A 22,016-nucleotide genomic window follows, 5' to 3' on the forward strand; every position below is an offset into this window, starting at 1 on the left:
TCTGCACCAACAACCACAACTACAGCTCCAACATCTACAAAATCTGCTCCAACCACTACCACATCTGCACCAACAACAACAACTACAGCTCCAACAACGACAACATCTGCTGCAACCACTACGACAACAGCACCAACAACCACAACATCTGCTCCAACCACTACGACAACAGCACCAACAACTACAACAACAGCTCCAACAACCACAACATCTGCTCCAACCACTACAACATCTGCACCAACCACTACAACATCTGCTCCAACCACTACCACATCTGCACCAACAACTACAACTACAGCTCCAACAACCACAACATCTGCTCCAACCACTATGACAACAGCACCAACAACTACAACTACAGCTCCAACAACGACAACATCTGCTGCAACCACTACGACAACAGCACCAACAACTACAACAACAGCTCCAACAACCACAACATCTGCTCCAACCACTACAACATCTGCACCAACAACTACAACATCTGCTACAACCACTACCACATCTGCACCAACAACAACAACTACAGCTCCAACCACAACAACATCTACTCCAACCACCACGACAACAGCACCAACAACCACAACATCGGCTCCAACTACTACGACAACAGCACCAACAACTACAACAACAGCTCCAACAACTACAACAACAGCTCCAACAACCACAACATCTGCTCCAACCACTACGACAACAGCACCAACAACTACAACTACAGCTCCAACAACCACAACATCTGCTGCAACCACTACGACAACAGCACCAACAACTACAACTACAGCTCCAACAACCACAACATCTGCTGCAACCACTACAACATCAGCACCAACAACTACAACATCTGCTCCAACCACTACCACATCTGAACCAACAACTACAACTACAGCTCCAACAACCACAACTACAGCTCCAACATCTACAACATCTGCTCCAACCACTACCACATCTGCTCCAACAACAACAACTACAGCTCCTACAACCACAACATCTGCTCCAACCACTATGACAACAGCACCAACAACAACAACTACAGCTCCAACAACGACAACATCTGCTGCAACCACTACGACAACAGCACCAACAACCACAACATCTGCTCCAACCACTACGACAACAGCACCAACAACTACAACAACAGCTCCAACAACCACAACATCTGCTCCAACCACTACAACATCTGCACCAACCACTACAACATCTGCTCCAACCACTACCACATCTGCACCAACAACTACAACTACAGCTCCAACAACCACAACATCTGCTCCAACCACTAAGACAACAGCACCAACAACTACAACTACAGCTCCAACAACCACAACATCTGCTGCAACCACTACGACAACAGCACCAACAACTACAACTACAGCTCCAACAACCACAACATCTGCTCCAACCACTATGACAACAGCACCAACAACTACAACATCTGCTCCAACCACTACCACATCTGCACCAACAACTACAACTACAGCTCCAACAACCACAACATCTGCTCCAACCACGACAACAGCTCCAACCACTACCACATCTGCACCAACAACAACAACTACAGCTCCTACAACCACAACATCTGCTCCAACCACTATGACAACAGCACCAACAACAACAACTACAGCTCCAACAACGACAACATCTGCTGCAACCACTACGACAACAGCACCAACAACCACAACATCTGCTCCAACCACTACGACAACAGCACCAACAACTACAACAACAGCTCCAACAACCACAACATCTGCTCCAACCACTACAACATCTGCACCAACCACTACAACATCTGCTCCAACCACTACCACATCTGCACCAACAACTACAACTACAGCTCCAACAACCACAACATCTGCTCCAACCACTAAGACAACAGCACCAACAACTACAACTACAGCTCCAACAACCACAACATCTGCTGCAACCACTACGACAACAGCACCAACAACTACAACTACAGCTCCAACAACCACAACATCTGCTCCAACCACTATGACAACAGCACCAACAACTACAACATCTGCTCCAACCACTACCACATCTGCACCAACAACTACAACTACAGCTCCAACAACCACAACATCTGCTCCAACCACGACAACAGCTCCAACAACTACAACATCTGCTCCAACCACTACCACATCTGCACCAACAACAACAACTACAGCTCCAACCACCACAACATCAGCACCAACAACTACAACATCTGCTCCAACCACTACCACATCTGCACCAACAACTACAGCTCCAACAACTACAACATCTGCTCCAACCACTACCACATCTGAACCAACAACTACAACTACAGCTCCTACAACAACGACATCTGCTGCAACCACTACGACAACATCACCAACAACTACAACTACAGCTCCAACAACGACAACATCTGCTCCAACCACTACAACATCTGCACCAACAACTACAACATCTGCTACAACCACTACCACATCTGCACCAACAACAACAACTACAGCTCCAACCACTACAACATCTGCTCCAACCACTACGACAACAGCACCAACAACCACAACATCGGCTCCGACCACTACGACAACAGCACCAACAACTACAACAACAGCTCCAACAACTACAACATCTGCTCCAACCACTACAACATCTGCACCAACAACTACAACATCTGCTCCAACCACTATGACAACAGCACCAACAACCACAACATCGGCTCCAACCACTACGACAACAGCACCAACAACTACAACAGCTCCAACAACCACAACATCTGCTCCAACCACTACGACAACAGCACCAACAACTACAACTACAGCTCCAACAACCACAACATCTGCTGCAACCACTACGACAACAGCACCAACAACTACAACTACAGCTCCAACAACCACAACATCTGCTGCAACCACTGCATCAGCACCAACAACCACAACATCTGCTCCAACCACTACAACAGCTCCAACAACTACAACATCTGCTCCAACCACTACCACATCTGCACCAACAACAACAACTACAGCTCCAACCACTACAACATCGGCTCCAACCACTACGACAACAGCTCCAACAACTACAACATCTGCTCCAACCACTACAATATCAGCACCAACAACTACAACATCTGATCCAACCACTACCACATCTGCACCAACAACTACAACTACAGCTCCAACAACTACAACATCTGCTCCAACCACTACCACATCTGAACCAACAACTACAACTACAGCTCCTACAACAACAACATCTGCTGCAACCACTACGACAACATCACCAACAACTACAACTACAGCTCCAACAACGACAACATCTGCTGCAACCACTACAACATCAGCACCAACAACTAAAACATCTGCTCCAACCACGACCACATCTGAACCAACAACTGCAACTACAGCTCCAACAACCACAACATCTGCTCCAACCACTACCACATCTGCACCAACAACAACTACAGCTCCAACCACTACAACATCTGCTCCAACCACTACGACAACAGCACCAACAACCACAACATCGGCTCCAACCACTACGACAACAGCACCAACAACTACAACAACAGCTCCAACAACTACAACATCTGCTCCAACCACTACAACATCTGCACCAACAACTACAACATCTGCTACAACCACAACAACATCTGCTCCAACCACCACGACAACAGCACCAACAACCACAACATCGGCTCCAACTACTACGACAACAGCACCAACAACTACAACAACAGCTCCAACAACTACAACAACAGCTCCAACAACCACAACATCTGCTCCAACCACTACGACAACAGCACCAACAACGACAACTACAGCTCCAACAACCACAACATCTGCTCCAACCACTACCACATCTGCACCAACTACAGCTCCAACAACTACAACATCTGCTCCAACCACTACGACATCAGCACCAACAACTACAACATCTGCTCCAACCACTGCCACATCTGCACCAACAACTACAACGACAGCTCCAACCACCACGACATCTGCTCCAACTACTATGACAACAGCATCAACAACTACAACTACAGCTCCAACAACCACAACATCTGCTGCAACCACTACAACATCAGCACCAACAACTACAACATCTGCTCCAACCACTACCACATCTGCACCAACAACTACAACGACAGCTCCAACCACCACGACATCTGCTCCAACTACTACAACATCTGCTCCAACCACTACCACATCTGAACCAACAACAACAACAACAGCTCCAACAACAACAACATCTGCTCCAACCACTACGACAACAGCACCAACAACTACAACTACAGCTCCAACATCTACAACATCTGCTCCAACCACTACCACATCTGCACCAACTACAGCTCCAACAACTACAACATCTGCTCCAACCACTACGACAACAGCACCAACAACTGCAACGACATCTCCAACCACCACAACATCTGCTCCAACCACTATGACAACAGCACCAACAACTACATCGACAGCTCCAACAACCACAACATCTGCTCCAACCACTACGACTACAGCACCAACAACTACAACAACAGCTCCAACAACCACAACATCTGCTCCAACCACTACAACATCTTTTCCAACCACTACCACATCTGCACCAACAACTACAACTACAGCTCCTACAACTACAACATCTGCTCCAACCACTACCACATATGCACCAACAACTACAACTACAGCTCCAACAACCACAACATCTGCTCCAACCACTACAACAACAGCGCCAACAACTACAACTACAGCTCCAACAACTGCAACATCTGCTCCAACCACGATGACAACAGCACCAACAACTACAACTACAGCTCCAACAACCACAACTACAGCTTCAACATCTACAACATCTGCTCCAACCACTACCACATCTGCACCAACAACTACAACTACAGCTCCAACAACTACAACATCTGCTCCAACCAGTACCACATCTGCAACAACTACAACCACAGCTCCAACAACCACAACATCTGCTCCAACCACTACCACGTCTGCACCAACAACTACAACGACAGCTCCAACCACCACGACATCTGCTCCAACTACTACAACATCTGCACCAACAACTACAACTACAGCTCCGACAACCACAACATCTGCTCCAACAGCTGCCACAGCTGAACCAACAACTACAACAACAGCTCCAACAACTACAACATCTGCTCCAACCACTACGACAACAGCACCAACAACTACAATTACAGCTCCAACAACTACAACATCTGCTCCAACCATTACGACAACAGCACCAACAACTACAACATCTGCTCCAATCAATACGGCAACAGCTCCAACAACCACAACAACAGCACCAACAACTACAACTACAGCTCCAACAACCACAACATCTGCTCCAACCACTACCACATCTGCACCAACAACTACAACTACAGCTCCAACAACTACAACATCTGCTCCAACCACTATGACAAAAGCACCAACAACTACAACTACAGCTCCAACAACCACAACTACAGCTTCAACATCTACAACATCTGCTCCAACCACTGCGACAACAGCACCAACAACTACAACGACAGCTCCAACAACCACAATATCTGCTCCAACCACTACGACAACAGCACCAACAACTACAACGACAGCTCCAACAACCACAACATCTGCTCCAACCACTACGACAACAGCACCAACAACAACAACTACAGCTCCAACAACCACAACTACAGCTCCAACAACTACAACATCTGCTCCAACCACTACCACATCTGCAACAACAACTACAACTACAGCTCCCACAACCACAACATCTGCTCCAACCATTATGACAACAGCGCCAACAACTACAACGACAGCTCCAACATCTACAACATCTGCTCCAACCACTACCACATCTGCACCAACAACTACAACTACAGCTCCGACAACCACAACATCTGCTCCAAACACTATGGCAACAGCACCAATAATTACAACGGCAGCTCCAACAACCACAACATCTGCTCCAACAACTACAACATCTGCTCCAACCACTACCACATCTGAACCAACAACTACAACAACAGCGTCAACGACTACAACTACAGCTCCAACAACTACAACATCTGCTCCAACCACTACGACAACAGCACCAACAACTACAACTACAGCTCCAACAACCACAACTACAGCTCCAACATCTACAACATCTGCTCCAACCACTACCACATCTGCACCAACAACTACAACTACAGCTCCTACAACCACAACATATGCTCCAAACACTATGGCAACAGCACCAATAATTACAACGGCAGCTCCAACAACCACAACATCTGCTGCAACCACTACAACATCAGCACCAACAACTACAACATCTGCTACAACCACTACCACATCTGAACCAACAACTACAACAACAGCTTCAACAACTACAACATCTGCTCCAACCACTACAACAACAGCGCCAACGTCTACAACTACAGCTCCAACAACCACAACATCTGCTCCAACCACTACGACAACAGCACCAACAACTACAACAAGAGCGCCAACAACCACAGCATTTGCACCAGTTACAGCATCTGTTCCCACCATCACGACGACATCTGCACCAACAACTACAACTACCACATCGACAGCCAACCCAACACTCTTCCGTGTCACATTCCGGTCTGCGTTCGGAAACTTTACGTTTGACCTGTTGAATCCATCATCTAATGCGTTTCAAGTTCGAGCTGCCATGATCAAATCCCAGGTAAATCTCATTCATTATCCCTTTTCTTTTAATAAAAAGCTTGCATACGACAATCTCATCATAATGACAATGCAAGATTTTTAAAATGCCAATTATTGTCTTTTTGTAGCTTGAGCCCTTGTTCCGGACGTTGTTTCCATCTTCTTTTATCTCTTTAAATGTGGTCCAGTTCAGGTAATTTCATCTTATTTTCTGATTTTGTTGATTATCAGTCCTGTTGTAAACATGATACTCAAAACCATCTGTTGGGTTTATTTTTTTGCAGTCCTGGATCAATCATCAACCACTTGGATATGACGTTTACAACCCCATCTGCTCCGACCGACAATGTGGTTGGTACAAGTCTGATGTCTCTATCGTCAAATGTCACTGGATTTGACATTGAAGCCAGCTCCATCACTGTTAACTCCAATACCAACACCTCTGACTCTACCTCTGACTCTACCCCTACCCCTACCCCATGTAAGTCACATTATTTTGGTCTTTAAGGGTCATTACTGTAAGAAAACGAAATAAGAACATATCAAGAAAAAATATTTGTTCACCTCATGACTTCTCCTCTTTTCTCTGTATTTGCAGCTTCAGCTCATGTGCACCAAGAAATCCGTTTCATCACTGCCCTCTGCCTGGTACTGCTGTCATGGCTGCTGGTAACGCAGCAATAATATATGTATTCTGATGAATTCTGTTGTTTGGCTACACCGCCATTGTTGTTTTTAATGACATTTACGGCTTTGACACATTAGCAAATCCATCTTTACTTATATTAGACACATTTTGAAAGTAAAACTTACAGTATAATAATCTGTGGGAGAAGTATTAAGCACAAGACAGGATGACAACCCTTGCCAAGTTAAAGATTGTGGTGGCTTGTTTATCTCAGGAATAATACCCCAGAGAATGTTTTGATGTATCCAAAGAATCCTAGCTGGGGCTTCACTTTGCATGTAATTCATCTTTACCTATGTTCTGTCTACCATGAATGCAAAATAGATATTGTACCGTTGCTTTTAACGCAAGCAAACACTTACTGGGTTTCTGGTTCGAGAACATATCGTAAATATTGTAAATCAAAAGAAAATATATATTCATCGTAGAGATATATTTAACTCAGAATTTAACTATTATCTTATAATGTATCCTGTAAATATCTATGTACCGTATTTATATAAACCTATCTTGTAGTATTCCAAACTGGAATGACAACCTATTGCATTTATATGTGCTATATTTATCAATAATACTTTGGTGTATTCTCTGAACTTTCCTGTACTTTGTACAAATTCTGTCAAAATACACTCTTGCAAGAATTTCACTCGTGTGTGATTCTTTTTTTCCTTTTGTGGTTTTACAAAAGTCTTCGTTAATTGAATACCAAAGTCACAGAGGGAAATCCCACCTTTGAACTGCACGGAGAGTCAAATCTGCATGCGTGATTTCTGCAGCACTTACTTGGATAACACAATGTGGAAGCTGGCGAGATGTGTCTTAATTTGTTAAAAGTCTCAGGTTTCGTAATACGAAAGATTCAGGTTTGGTAAGACAGACAAAAAGTTTCAGTGCACAAGTAGTAACTTATAAAAATACATTAATTTGCACTAACATGAATCATATCTGGCCTCTATTGTGAAAGGTAGCTATAGCCTAACATGCCCTCTGTCTCATTATAATCACAGTATAGAAAACATACACAACAAGCAATGCAACACAATGAGACATTTATATCAGTCTGGGAACTTATATTAATGCATTTATCTAATATCTGAAAAAGTTTGGTAGTTTGGTAGTTTGGTAGCATTATTAGTGCAGTACTGGACATACCAGAGAGGCGATTTTCTAACAGAAAAAAAACGTAACTTCAAGTGAGAACACAGAAGGGATACACATTTTATACTCAGTTTCCTTTTTTTAAGGGAAGTATGCTCACTTTATTTTAATTATTATTCCAAATGACAAATAAATCAAAGTTCTAATTCACAATCTCAGAGACATTGTTCAAATAGATAATCAATCAAAACACCATAAAATCCTAATAGTTTGATGCAAGTTATACATCTAATCAGGCGAGTTCATCAAGAGACTGGAAAAGGTGTGCGACATATCAGTGACATGATGTAAAGTGTTTCCTTGAGGTGTCCAGCGACTAGACTGGGGTCTGCAATCTTTTCATCACTTTCGCTCCTTCCTCACCAAACTAAGATTTTCTATTTATGTGTCAAAACAATGCTAAGAGGTAGGGCTGAACAGAGCAGGTTGCAAGACAAGCGAATCCTTTAATTGAATACCAGGCAACAGAAAGAATACAAAAACCCGAACAAATTGGAGTACAAGCAGAAACGCCTGAGCGCAGGGAACATCACGGGGAAAACACAAACAAACCAGCACAAGAGAGCCCTGATATGTCGTCCTGTCCTTCTTCCTTCCAATGCAGGCAATAATTACGGGAGCCAAGCCGGAAAAAAAACTAACAAATCAACTCTCTCCAATAAATATGTCACATTTAAACAGACTCCAACATACACTATAATAAAGAATCGATAAATAAATCAAAACAATGATATTACTCCCAAAGAATTATATTTTTCTTCAACAAAAGTCTTTTCTAGGTAGATGATGTTGCATCTCCGTGTTAATTTTACAAGTTCTTTTATTTCTCGGTTAACTGTCTCTCACCACATAACTGAGTCACTATCAAAGACGCACACATTAGTTATGTATGAAGAAAACCAAGATGATGGTCTGGGAATGACTCGCGTCACTTTTACCAATTGTAAATAAAAACAAAAAAAGTTGACGATTAAAACAATATAAAGTGGTGCTCAATAGTTTGTGAAACTTTTACCTGAATTATCATTTACAACGTGGCTCTTGCTGATATTTTAGATGGTTGTCGCCTTTTCACATGCCTTTATTCTGAAAAACTGTCAAATCTCACTTCTCAGTATGATTGACCTGAATTTCACCTGGGAAATATCAGGACCTGGTTTTATCTTAGTTTCAGTCAGTGATTAGAATGATAATTTATCAAGTCATTGGTCATTGGTCAGAGAGAGAGAGAGAGAGAGAGAGAGAGAATAACTCCATAAAGTTTGAAAGCCAAAAGGTGGCATCATACACAGTATAAAAGAAGGTCTGACAAGTGAGGGTAACGATTGCAGATTTCAATCATCTGGATCATTTGAGAAAATATAGAAGTTCATCTATTTTGGGAGCTCATACATCTTCAAAATGAGACATGCAGCTTCATCACACATTGTACACGATCGGCCTCACGTTGTGTCAATTTACTAAAAACTGCACAGTATTTAGTATTTCTTGTTGGTTCAGCAATGGATAGTTATTCAGTGTGTACAGTGACATGCCAATATATCTTTATCTGTGAATTACATGGTTATCGTTGCAAACCAGACAAATGACAAATGTTCTGTTGATAGAATCATGTATAAATGAAGGGTGGGAAACTTTGATGATTGTAGGAGCCGTAATAATGTATTCTTCTACTGCCTGGGGGCTAAAGTGTGACTGATTTATGGATCCTCATTTCTGATTCCGAGTGCCGTCGACCACTGAGCAAACTGTCATCTCACGTCCTCCACAACCTGTTACACGGAGAGCAGAGCCCATTGTTCAACAGACTCAAACAGTTCAGCTGTGATGAAGTATGATACCAGACTTCAATCATTCCACTCAACACAAAACTCAATAACTCCCCTCTGTGTGGCCGACACGACTTGACTATGTCAATATTGATTTTAGTTTTGCCCTTACTCTTGTTGTATAGTTGCTTTTTATATATACCTTCATATAAAGAATAATATGAAGATACTATGTCATCTGACAGGAGGGTTGCATGTGGCCGACATGTTGCCGATCTAGCAAGTTTACCATTTCAAGTTTACCAAGTCTGACCTGCGGCTTTAACGCCAACACCACTGAGCAGCAAATATCGATAGAACAAATCAAGAGAAGCACAAGTATTCACCGATCTTGAGTCTTGTGATATTCAAGATCACCCACGGTTGGCTGTATTTGTACGATTTGTGTGAAAAGACTGCTTGAATAAGGAAGAATTGCTCCGCGTTGTGCCGATAAATGCCCGTCGGTTTTGGGGTTTTTTTGTGTGGCTCTTTGCAAATGCAGTTTGATTTCTAAGCAGCATTTAATTCTGAACCTGTCTGTCATATAATATTGATATTTTAGTATTTGTTCACAATATTACATTCTCTTATATTGTTACTGAATGTTATATTCTCATCACATCTTTTTCTTATTTCCTTCCAGTACGATACAGTAAATATTGTTACTGCTACTAAATATTGTATGTTACATATATGTTTGTACGTTCATTGCATTATACAGCTGCAACGCAACCATTGTGGACTTAAAATGACAAAATAAGATCGTTTCTCATTATCTCACTGGATCTATTTTTGAATATATTTGTCCTGTCACTCAAAGAATGTTGCCAATCTGGTGTTGCGGAGGCGAGAGACAGCTCGGATATATAGTTAAGTTAGGCAACAGTTTGTTTGCACGTTCTTTGAAGAGGCAGTTAGGGTCTGCTTAGTAAATGGATCTGTCGGCGACGGACAAACAAAGAAGTGTGTAAATGTTATTTATATAGCACATCTCACGGACAGAAATCGAGTTTATAAGACACAATAAAACCTAATACAACATAAAACATTAGGTTAATTAAGAAAATGAATTGCTCGGCCACGTTGGCCCTGAGAGCTAAGATTAAAAGTTCAAAACGAATTCTCAAAATCACTGGCAACCAATGGAGAGAAGCCAAAATGGGACTTCTGTGAGACATTTTTATAGCCAGTGAGGCTACATTCCAATTTCTTGCTGGGATCTCATTTTTTTTGTGTAATCAATTCAAACGCGACCTCCAGTGTGAACGTGAACGGAGGAGATGTTTTCGGGGCCCCAGAGAACGCGGGCGCAGGTTAGGGTTAGGGTTAGGGTTAGGGTTAGGTTGGCATGACACGCCGGTCAGCAACAGGGTTGCCAGATGTGACTCACTGTTTCCAGCCCAGACAACATTAAACCCACACAAATCTAGCCCATATATATATATATGGGCTAGATTTGTGTGGGTTTAAATTTGTGGGCAACTCATATATATATATATATATATATATATATATATATATATATATATGAGTTGCCCACAAATATATATATATATATATACACATATAAATATATATATAAGTTGCCCACAAATTAAAATTAAGTCCCATCATTCAAAACATCTGCAGACAGATGTGTTTGTCTCCAAGTCGCTAAGCAACTTTGTAAAAGAGTCCAGTGAAACCAGGTTTTTGAGTTGGTTCCAAGCAGATGGAGCCTTTTCTCCCAGTTCAGTCCTGATTTTAGGAAGAGACAATAAAAGAAGATCCTGCGAGCGAAGACTATAAGAGTCCGTGTTTCTGAGACTGATGTACTGTAGGTCTGAAGGTAGGATGGGAGCAGACCTAAAATACACTTAGAAATATAAAACAATCCTGTGATTGAGTCCCCAAAACATATAAAGAAGACCATCCAACACAAGTATACGGCAGACATTTAAAATCGGTGACGAACCTCAGAGCTCCAGGATGGACCCAATCCAGGGACTGTAAACTACGAGAGGAGGCGTGCACATACAGGTGCCTCTTAAAAAATGAGAATATCATGAAAATGTTCAGAGAGTCAAACCCATATACAGGCTCATGACACATAGAGTGAAATATTTTAAGCCTTTATTTCTTGAAATGTTGATGATTATTTCTTACAGAGAGTGAAAACCCAAAATTCAGTGTCTCAGAAAATGTATATATTAGATAAGATCAAAAAGAATAAAAATGGAAGGCTTCTGAAAAGTCTGTTCATTTCGATGCACTCAAGACTTGGTTGGGCTCCTTTTGCGTGAATTACTGCGCCAATGCAGCGTGGAAATGAAATCAGCGTCTCCATAAAGCTTGTCAGCAGGAGGAAGCATGAAGTGCTCTAAAGTTCCCTGCTGGATGGCTGCGTTGACTGTGGACGTCAGAAAACCCAGTGGAGCGACAGCAGCAGAGGACATGGCAGCACAAATCATCACAGACTGAGGAACCGTCACACTGGACTTATCAAGCAAGGTGGATTCTGAGCCTCTCCGCTCTTCCTCCACACTCTGGGAACTCCATTTACAAACCAGATGCAAAATGTACTTTCATGTGAGAAAAAGGACTTTGCACCTTTCCCTACCACACTTTCTCCTCCCACTCAACTTTCTCTGAACATGCTTGGATCCAGCACTCTGTGAACAAGCAGCTTCTTTAATGACCTTTTGTGGCTTTACCCTCCTTGTGGACGGTGTCAATGACTGTCTTCTGGACATCTGTCAAGTCAGCAGTCTTCTCCATGATTGTGTCCCCTACTGACCCAGACTAAGAGACCATTTAAAGGCTCAGGGAACCTTTGCAGGTGTTTTGAGTTAATTAGATGATAAGGGTGTGACACCATGACTTTCCAAAACTGAACATTTCCACAATATTTTAATTTTCTGAGACACTGACTTTTGGGTTTTCACCATCCGTCAGCCATAATCATCAACATTTCAAGAAATAAAGGCTTGAAATATTTCACTCTATGTGTGATGAGCCTATATCATATATAGGTTGGACTTTGTGAAATGAGTGACAAAAAACATTGACCATTTTCACGATATTCACATTTTTTTGACATGTACCTGTACAAAACATCTCCGTAGTCCAGCACAGACGGGAATGTGGCAGAAACCGGTCTCTTTCAGGATTCAAAAGAAAAGCCAGATGTTATCCGGAAGAAAATGCAGAGTTTCAATTTTCGATCTTTTTAACACGCTTCACCATGACAAGGGACCGAGTACCAGACGTTTGCAAATTACAGACAAACTGTTGACTCGATGGAGAAATACCTGGAAGCAGCCTTATGAAAAAATATTAAAGATTGAGTATAAACTGGTAAAGCAAACTCAATAGAAAGCTATCACACACTTAAATTCTTCCTCAGATGGATTTTATCCAAACATATTATTTTTCACGGCATTGCATTTTTGGAGTTTAATTTCCTCATTCGATCTTCTACACCTGCTTGGCCTCCTTCTATTGACCAATCTCAGTGGACACAGGTTGCCAGGTTAAATAACCTGGAATCGGAATAACAATTGGACAGAGTAAAGACAGCTTGGACTGTACTACTATTTGGCCCCACTGGATCATACAGACACCCAACTAACGTTCTAACATTATTTTAGTTATACTAATATTTTTATGTGTGTGTGCTGTTGTGGATGTCTGCTGGAAGTGCTAATTGGTCGTTTCACAAATACAGTAACTGTTTTGCATCCTGGGTCATGCTGACGTCGAGGCTTTTCTTTGCTTGGCCAAAAAAAGCATGATAAACTGCACATAACTGCTTTGGTATTTTTGCAAAGAATTCGCCACCTTTGAGTAACGTCACTCGTGGTTCGTTCACTCGAGTACATATAGACCCTAAGGGTTGTCACAAGACAAAAGGCCATAGCACAGCTAAACCAAACACAACTGTTTTTATGAAGAGCAAAAATAGGGACGCCGACACCATTTTATAGGAGGAATTTATCATTTTTCTTCAACTATATTCATATTTTGGGTAAGTAAACTGCTTTCTGGATTCATCAGCATCACTGTGAATGTTTACTTGATATCAGAAATGCTGCATTGCTGAGTGTCACATTCAATAAATTATGTTAACCCAATAATGGGAGCGAATGCATAGAATAATGATGAGCTTTGTCCTATTTACATGAAGGAGCCGTTCAATGTGATTGAAGTGGTCCAACTACAAGATAACAAGCGATCGGTTTTGATTGATTTTGACTTTGAAAGACCTCAAGACGTTTTCCTCAATCACACCAAGATTTGAGTGTGTTGCTGAATAGAAACTACAGAAAACCACATTTCACATAATGAAAAACAGGTACAAAAAAAACCCCTCAACATCAAACATATTCTAGTTTGTGATACTTTCTCATTCTGAGCTATTATTATATAGATTATAAGCAAAAAATAATTCTACTCCTGTAGATAATCTAGATATGTCAGTATCGTAGTAAGTAAGTAAGTCCAGTAAGTCAAATTAAGGATAATGAAGAAAACTATACTATATATATAGTCAACTATATATAGATACTATTAAAGCATATAGTAGAATACAAGTTATTGACACCTGTACAGTATCACCTCAATGTCATTAAATTGAATCTTTCAGATTTACTACATGAATGAAATGCTAGCAATTCAACAAGTCAGTTTCCCTTCAAATAATTTGGATGGGAAATGTTCCGTACTCTTGAATTCACAGAAAATAACAGGCTGAACATTTTTGCCAGCAGCTCTCCGCTCCAGGGGATGCGTTTCTCAGTTGCTCTCTCTAAAAAAAAAACCCACAAGCCTCCTGAGAATCGAGTCAGGCCACATACCTGGTGAAGTCCTTTTCTTTTATCTTTCTTCTGTAAAGAAACTATGGGAAAATAATGCCTCTGTAAAACTAGAAGTATTTTCTGAGGTGGAAGTAAATAACTACAAATATCCACGTTATTATCCATAAATAGCATTTTTGAACACCTCAACCACACAGGAAACCCTCATTTATACAGTTCCACTGCTTTCTTCTTCTTCTTCTTCTTCTTCTTCTTCTTCTACTTATTCTTATTATTTTGATTATTATTATTAATCACAAAACGGGGCCACGGGGAAGTGTGACAGTCCAGGGCCATACTGTGATGTGAATATTTGCCTAATTTTGTCTAAAATGTAAAATGTAATTCATCAAAAGATGAGAAAAGTGATGGGACAATAAATCAGTATTTGTCGTAGTTTGTTTTGAAATAATCCCACACTATATTGCAATCAACAAGTAACCAAGGTATACGGACGTTGGCTTTTGACTTTTCCTTGAAATCACTGTTTAGATTTCTTTGAATCGATTTTTGCAGGGTGGTGTAAAACAGCGTTGCCATATTAAGCAATTTGTGGCAGTAACACAATTGATTTTCTCCAGTAATGAAGGCGCCACCTCGGAGAACCTGCTGCCTGGGACAACTATCATTCATCTCCTATTAAATCTTCACGACACTCAAGTTGATGCCCTGGTCTTCTTAGACACAAACCCAGTTTGAAAAAGAAACAGTGAGTGTACCACATCATTGCAGGCTATGCCGCCTTTAGAGTTTTGTTTAAGTTGTTTTTGTCTTTTAGTTGTATCAAAGTTGTGTTTTTTTGCATACATTGTGAGCCATAGTATCCGGTACTGAATTTTAAACATCTATTATAAAGTATTATTTGAGGTGTTTACTGCTAAAGTAAGTTTCCATTGTTTATAATTAAGTAGGGAAACATCCGTACCACTTTTTTTTAAAGGACGAGTACAAGTAATAACCTTTTGCTACTTGCCGTTACAAGAACCAATTCTATTACAATTATTTTCAAAATATTTTATTCTCATCTCAGTGTTTCCTCGTTCGGATAAGATTTAACTGAAATATTCACTGTGTGGTTTTGTTGGCATTGCAGTTTTTCAGTTCCATGGGCCAGGTTGTCTGGCAATTTGTACTCAAAACCAAAAATGCTCTTTTTCTATTCAATGAGTGACTGGAGCATGTAATGTACATTCTTATAAAAGGTCTATATGCCCTGTTGGGGTGGAGTGAGGAGGCTACGGCTCAATGTTATAAAAATGCCCAACAACTCTTTGTCCAAAAGCTGCGGCATCACTTAAGCCTAATTCATACGTACTTATACGTACGTGAGTCACTGCGAACCACCTCCACATAGCCTGTGTGTCAATGCTGTGCGCAACTCCAACGTAACAACAAGTTAGAGCAAGCTTGGACCAACAGTCATACTTTAATCAGGTTAAGAATGTAGTATAGCTGGTGTGTGAGCCCCAAAACTCTTTAGCATGTAGCATGTAGCATGGCTCAAAGTAAAACCCTCCTGGATCCACTGAGCAGTAAAATGAATGACCAACATCCAGCTGACTCTGCTGGCCCAAACGTCACTGGTGATTAAGTCGCCGGTGTCGTATGAACTCGCTTTCACCTCCGTGTAACTAAACCGAGCCATTAGATTACAGTGTCATCAGAGAGTTTCATGAATTGATGGTGTGTAATACTTCCATTCATCTGAAATGAAAAACAGAAATCAACCACTGAGGCTAACAGACACGCTACCTCTGTTACAGAGGCTTATTTTGTTTTACAGATCCAGAAAAAGTCAGAATGGGTGTTGGATTCGCTATAACAATATTCCTTCTGCTTAGCGGTGAGTTGTCATTTGTTGTGAAATACAAATACAGATTAAAAAAATAAATAAATCAAGTGTACAAGGGCACCCATCAGTGCCATAGCCACCAAATATTGAGCACCTCTACTTTGTGTTACAATGGTGTGATATGGAGTTCATACATTTTATGGTTGGAGAAACAACACCTAACGGCATAACAGATGTGTTTCAATGCTTATATTATTGTTATTAATAACAAAAATGGCTCCTAAAACTTCCCCTGCAGCAACCACAACACCTGTTCTTACAACGGATCCTGAAGACATGACAACCCCTGAACAGACAACAGAAGAAGAATCAACAACGCCTGATTTCACGTCAACGGCAGCAACGACTTCTGATCAAAAAACTACGGAGGAAACCACAACGACTGATTTAACAACTCCTCATTCAACTATGCCAACCGAAGAAACGACAACACCTGGACCAACAACAACTACAGTATTCACCACTCCTGATCATACAAGAGTAGAAACCACAACACCTGAACCGACAACTACAGTATTCACTACACCTGATCCTGAAACTACAATTCAAACAACACCTGTTCCCACAACAACTACAGTATCCACTACACCTGATCCTGCAACTACAGAAGAAACCACACCTGAACCTAGAACAATTACAGTATCCACTACACCTGATTCTGAAACTACAATTCAAACCTCAACACCTGCACCCACAACAAATACAGTATCCACTACACCTGATCCTGAAACTACAATTCAAACCACAACACCTGTTCCCACAACAACTACAGTATCCACTACACCCGATCCTGAAACTACAGTTCAAACCACAACACCTGCACCCACAACAACTACAGGAGAAACAACAACTCCTGATCCTATAACTACAATTCAAACCTCAACACCTGCACCCACAACAACGGCAGGAGGAACAACAACTCCTGATACTACAACTACAGTTCAAACCACAACACCTGCACCCACAACAACAGTATCTACTACACCTGATCCTGAAACTACAGTTCAAACCACAACACCTGCACCCACAACAACAGTATCTACTACACCTGATCCTGAAACTACAGTTCAAACCACAACACCTGCGCCCACAACAATTACAGTATCCACTACACCTGATACTGAAACTACAGTTCAAACCACAACACCTGCACCCACAACAACGGCAGGAGGAACAACAACTCCTGATACTACAACTACAGTTCAAACCACAACACCTGCACCCACAACAACAGTATCTACTACACCTGATCCTGAAACTACAGTTCAAACCACAACACCTGCACCCACAACAACTGCAGGAGAAACAACAACTCCTGATACTATAACTACAATTCAAAGCTCAACACCTGCACCCACAACAACAGTATCCACTACACCTGATCCTGAAACTACAATTCAAACCACAACACCTGCACCCACAACGGCAGGAGGAACAACTCCTGATACTACAACTACGGTTCAAACCACAACACCTGCACCCACAACAACAGTATCTACTACACCTGATCCTGAAACTACAGTTCAAACCACAACACCTGCACCCACAACTACAGTATCCACTACACCTGATCCTGAAACTACAGTTCAAACCACAACACCTGCACCCACGACAACGTCAGGAGGAACAACAACCCCTGATACTACAACTACAATTCAAACCACAACACCTGCACCCACAACAACTACAGTATTCACCACACCTGATCTCTCAACTACAGTTCAAACCACAACACTTGCGCCCACAACAATTACAGTATCCACTACACCTGATCCTGAAACTACAGTTCAAACCACAACACCTGCACCCACAACAACGGCAGGAGGAACAACAACTCCTGATTCTACAACTACAGTTCAAACCACAACACCTGCACCCACAACAACAGTATCTACTACACCTGATCCTGAAACTACAGTTCAAACCACAACACCTGCACCCACAACAACAGTATCTACTACACCTGATCCTGAAACTACAATTCAAACCACAACACCTGCACCCACAACAACTGCAGGAAGAACAACCACTCCTAATACTATAACTACAATTCAAACCTCAACACCTGCACCCACAACAACTGCAGGAGGAACAACAACTCCTGATTCTACAACTACAGTTCAAACCACAACACCTGCACCCACAACAACAGTATCCACTACACCTGATCCTGAAACTACAATTCAAACCACAACACCTGCACCCACAACAACTACAGGAGAAACAACAACTCCTGATCCTATAACTACAATTCAAACCTCAACACCTGCACCCACAACAACTGCAGGAGGAACAACAATTCCTGATACTACAACTAAAGTTCAAACCACAACACCTGCGCCCACAACAATTACAGTATCCACTACACCTGATCCTGAAACTACAGTTCAAACCACAACACCTGCACCCACAACAACGGCAGGAGGAACAACAACTCCTGATACTACAACTACAGTTCAAACCACAACACCTGCACCCACAACAGTATCTACTACACCTGATCCTGAAACTACAGTTCAAACCACAACACCTGCACCCACAACAACAGTATCGACTACACCTGATCCTGAAACTACAGTTCAAACCACAACACCTGCACCCACAACAACAGTATCCACTACACCTGATCCTGAAACTACAGTTCAAACCACAACACCTGCACCCAAAACAACTACAGTATTCACCACACCTGATCTCTCAACTACAGTTGAAACAACAACACCTGCACCCACAACAACGTCAGGAGGAACAACAACTCCTGATACTACAACTACAATTCAAACCTCAACACCTGCACCCACAACAATGGCAGGAGGAACAACAACTCCTGATACTACAACTACAATTCAAACCTCAACACCTGCACCCACAACAACAGTATCCACTACACCCGATCCTGAAAGTACAGTTCAAACCACAACACCTGCACCCACAACAACGGCAGGAGGAACAACAACTCCTGATACTACAACTAAAGTTCAAACCACAACACCTGCACCCACAACAACTACAGTATTCACCACACCTGATCACTCAACTACAGTTCAAACCACAACACCTGCACCCACAACAACTGCAGGAGAAACAACCACTCCTGATACTATAACTACAATTCAAACCTCAACACCTGCACCCACAACAACAGTATCCACTACACCTGATCCTGAAACTACAGTTCAAACCACAACACCTGCACCCACAACAACTACAGTATTCACCACACCTGATCACTCAACTACAGTTCAAACCACAACACCTGCACCCACAACAACTACAGTATTCACCACACCTGATCGCTCAACTACAGTTCAAACCACAACACCTGCACCCACAACAACGTCAGGAGGAACAACAACTCCTGATACTACAACTACAATTCAAACCTCAACACCTGTACCCACAACAACGGCAGGAGGAACAACAACTCCTGATACTATAACTACAATTCAAACCTCAACACCTGCACCCACAACAACAGTATCCACTACACCCGATCCTGAAACTACAGTTCAAGCAACAACACCTGCACCTGCAACAACTACAGTATCCACTACACCTCATCCTGAAACTACAATTCAAACCTCAACACCTGCACCCACAACAACGGTATCCACTACACCCGATCCTGAAACTACAGTTCAAACCACAACACCTGCACCCACAACAACTACAGTATCCACTACACCTGATCCTGAAACTACAGTTCAAACCACAACACCTGCACCCACAACAACGTCAGGAGGAACAACAACTCCTGATACTATAACTACAATTCAAACCTCAACACCTGCACCCACAACAACAGTATCCACTACACCCGATCCTGAAACTACAGTTCAAGCAACAACACCTGCACCTGCAACAACTACAGTATCCACTACACCTGATCCTGCAACTACAATTCAAACCTCAACACCTGCACCCACAACAACTACAGTATTCACCACACCTGATCTCTCAACTACAGTTCAAACCAAAACACCTGCACCCACAACAATTACAGTATCCACTACACCTGATCCTGAAACTACAGTTCAAACCACACCTGCACCCACAACAACAGTATCTACTACACCTGATCCTGAAACTACAGTTCAAGCAACAACACCTGCACCCACAACAACTACAGTATTCACCACACCTGATCTCTCAACTACAGTTCAAACCACAACACCTGCGCCCACAACAATTACAGTATCCACTACACTTGATCCTGAAACTACAGTTCAAACCACAACACCTGCACCCACAACAACTGCAGTATTCACCACACCTGATCTCTCAACTACAGTTCAAACAACAGGTGTGGTATTCACCACACCTGATCTCTTAACTACAGTTCAAACCACAACACCTGCGCCCACAACAATGGCAGGAGGAACAACCACTCCTGATACTACAACTACAGTTCAAACCACAACACCTGCACCCACAACAACTGCAGGAGAAACAACAACTCCTGATCCTATAACTACAATTCAAACCTCAACACCTGCACCCACAACAACTGCAGGAGGAACAACAACTACTGATACTACAACTAAAGTTCAAACCACAACACCTGCATCCACAACAACTGCAGGAGAAACAACTCCCGATACTACAACTACAATTCAAACCTCAACACCTGCACCCACAACAATGGCAAGAGGAACAACAACTCCTGATACTACAACTAAAGTTCAAACCACAACACCTGCACCCACAACAACTACAGTATTCACCACACCTGATCTCTCAACTACAGTTCAAACCACAATACTTGCGACCACAACAATTACAGTGTCCACTACACCTGATCCTGCAGCTACAGTTCAATCCACAACACGTGCACCCACAACAACGGCAGGAGGAACAACAACTCCTGACACTACAACTACAGTTCAAACCACAACACCTGCACCCACAACAACGACAGTATTCACCACACCTGATCTCTCAACTACAGTTCAAACCACAACACCTGTGCCCACAACAATTACAGTATCCACTACACCTGATCCTGCAACTACAATTCAAACCTCAACACCTGCA

The 22,016-nt window shown here is 42.1% G+C and overlaps 1 long non-coding RNA gene across 1 annotated transcript; it reads left to right on the forward strand.

The window, feature by feature from the left end:
* The first annotated feature begins 6,373 nt into the window (after nucleotides 1–6,373).
* LOC308123511 lies at nucleotides 6,374–7,962 on the forward strand. Its single transcript, XR_013936218.1, has 4 exons — nucleotides 6,374–6,657; nucleotides 6,767–6,831; nucleotides 6,923–7,119; nucleotides 7,237–7,962. It is a non-coding gene; the product is annotated as an uncharacterized lncRNA (long non-coding RNA).
* The last annotated feature ends 14,054 nt before the right edge of the window (nucleotides 7,963–22,016 follow it).

This window comes from Lipophrys pholis (genome assembly GCF_963383615.2).
Source record: "Lipophrys pholis genome assembly, chromosome: 18".
Lineage (NCBI taxonomy): Eukaryota > Metazoa > Chordata > Actinopteri > Blenniiformes > Blenniidae > Lipophrys > Lipophrys pholis.